Source organism: Mastomys coucha, unplaced genomic scaffold (genome assembly GCF_008632895.1).
Source record: "Mastomys coucha isolate ucsf_1 unplaced genomic scaffold, UCSF_Mcou_1 pScaffold6, whole genome shotgun sequence".
Classification (NCBI taxonomy): domain Eukaryota; kingdom Metazoa; phylum Chordata; class Mammalia; order Rodentia; family Muridae; genus Mastomys; species Mastomys coucha.
The window spans coordinates 59,045,659-59,047,702 of NW_022196912.1; the positions used below are offsets into that span (position 1 = coordinate 59,045,659).

The 2,044-nt window shown below is 34.5% G+C and overlaps 1 long non-coding RNA gene across 1 annotated transcript in view; it reads left to right on the plus strand.

The window, feature by feature from the left end:
- Nucleotides 1–759: 759 nt before the first annotated feature.
- The window catches only part of LOC116080698, a 52,189-nt gene continuing 50,904 nt past the window's right edge, over nucleotides 760–2,044 (plus strand). The window contains exon 1 of the long non-coding RNA XR_004114559.1: nucleotides 760–865. This is a non-coding gene — a long non-coding RNA (uncharacterized LOC116080698). The remainder of the gene's footprint in view (nucleotides 866–2,044) is intronic.

A 2,044-nucleotide genomic window follows, 5' to 3' on the forward strand; every position in this document is an offset into this window, starting at 1 on the left:
AAAAAAAAAAAAAAAAAAGTGAAGACAATGCCTGGAAAGTTCTAGGCAAGTTCAAAGACAAAAGGTATCTGCAATATATTAGAGACTCAAATCAGAACAAGGACTATGAGATCAAAGAAATCTCACTCAATATGATTATCTTTGGTTTTGAGTGGGGGCTCAGACACAGGATTGGAGACAAGAATTAAGCAGAATATTATGGGAGAAATCTCTGATGAATGACACAAGAAAAAAAATGGCAACTTAAGGACTACATGACCTCGCACTAAGTTGACATTATGACAGAATGTCTTTTATCTCATAACTCTTATGATGAAGTGATTAGAAAAATGGAGCTCATAAAACAAAATAAACAATGATGAAGATACCAGTAACTAACTCTAGGTTTCCAAATTGAAATAAGACTTGTGAAAAAGTACCATTTTAGTTTTAGAAGAATGGGGTTATATAAAACTGATTGTTTGAATATCAAATGTAATTTCTTATTTAAAACAATTGCAAGGAAAATATGCTGGAGTCCCTTGACTCCAACTTTGAATAGTTCCTTTTAGATAATATCAAGGTATAAATTTGCATAGTTCTTTTTAAAACTGTCATCATGTATTTCAAATAAGTTGTTATTCACTGGAGAAAAGTTCTAGAACATGCTCTTTTTGGTTAGCCAATCAAGCAATCCGGGCACTGCTGAGGAAGAATTTTGTAGAAGTAAACTAACAATCCAAGTTGCTAGGAAACACGAACTGAATGATTGAAAAAACAATTCAAAATGGGAGAGGCACTCAATCTGACTTTGTTAGTTTGAATACAGATGAAGCCAGAGAAAGGAATGCAAGTAGCTCTTGGAGAAGGGCCCTAATAATTACAGGTAACTCAAGTGGTCTTAAAGACCTTCATTTGCTTATGTTAGGTGTGTATGGTAGGCTTATTGTGCACAAAGAGAAAGCTTGCAGTAGAAACTCACCATCATTCTCTCTGTTGAATGAGCAGAAATTTAAAGATATAGTTTTTATCTTATTATAGCAAATAGAATATCAGACTTTAGCATTTTATTTCTATGATAACCCTCACATGTAAGCCTCACCTTCACCCAGTTTACCTTAACTTCTAGTTAATAAAATATGGCTAGCTGTTCTGCAGCAGTGAGATGGACAGGAGAATTGCACACACCCAATATAGACAACCAATGAGCAGTGATTATTAATAATTACTAATGGCATTGATAATATCCTTGAGTAATATATTTTCCACTTGTATTGAAAACCACTTTCAATCTTCTGTTAAGTCAAGTGGAAGAACTAGTGGTCTGCATTTATTTCAGCTTTCTATACCTATTGAAGAGTGTTGAAAGATGAGTTTTCTCAATAGACCTTTTAGCACCATCACAGCATCAATCACTCTGTTTCCAGTTCGTTTGTTCAATTTCTTCTGAGCTCTTTGTTAATCTTCATTAGTGCATTGGTGTGCCGACATTCATAACTAATTTACTTTAGATTTTAAATGTGTCCAAGACATCCAACAGAGGACACTGGTATCACTTTGTCTGTTATTAGTCTCATCACAGCTGAAGTTTTAATAGGAAGTCTGTTTCGACTGTCTTACAATCCTTTTCACTGAATAACTTACCTGGGCAGCTGAATGAGATAGACTGTCAGTTGTGATAAAACTTTTCTCTCCACCCCAGATTTACTGAGCTACAGTGTGATGATTTGATATACACAGATATTATACAATGATGTCCCAATCAGGCTAATTAACATATCCATCATTCACACAGCTATCCATGTGTTGTGCTTGTCTGCCTAGGGAGAACATTTGATATCCACCTTTCGCCAGTAACAAGGACACAATCCATTGTTATAAACTGGATTAATTGAGCTGTTCATTATACTCCAATTCATTTTACAACTGAAAGTTTTTACCTTTTAACTCATACCCCATCCCCCATTTTCCAAACACAGATCATCAATATTCCTTTGTCAATTTCAGGACAAGTTTTTAAGATATTTCTGTAAGTGATATCGTACAATGCTTATTTTGTACCTGG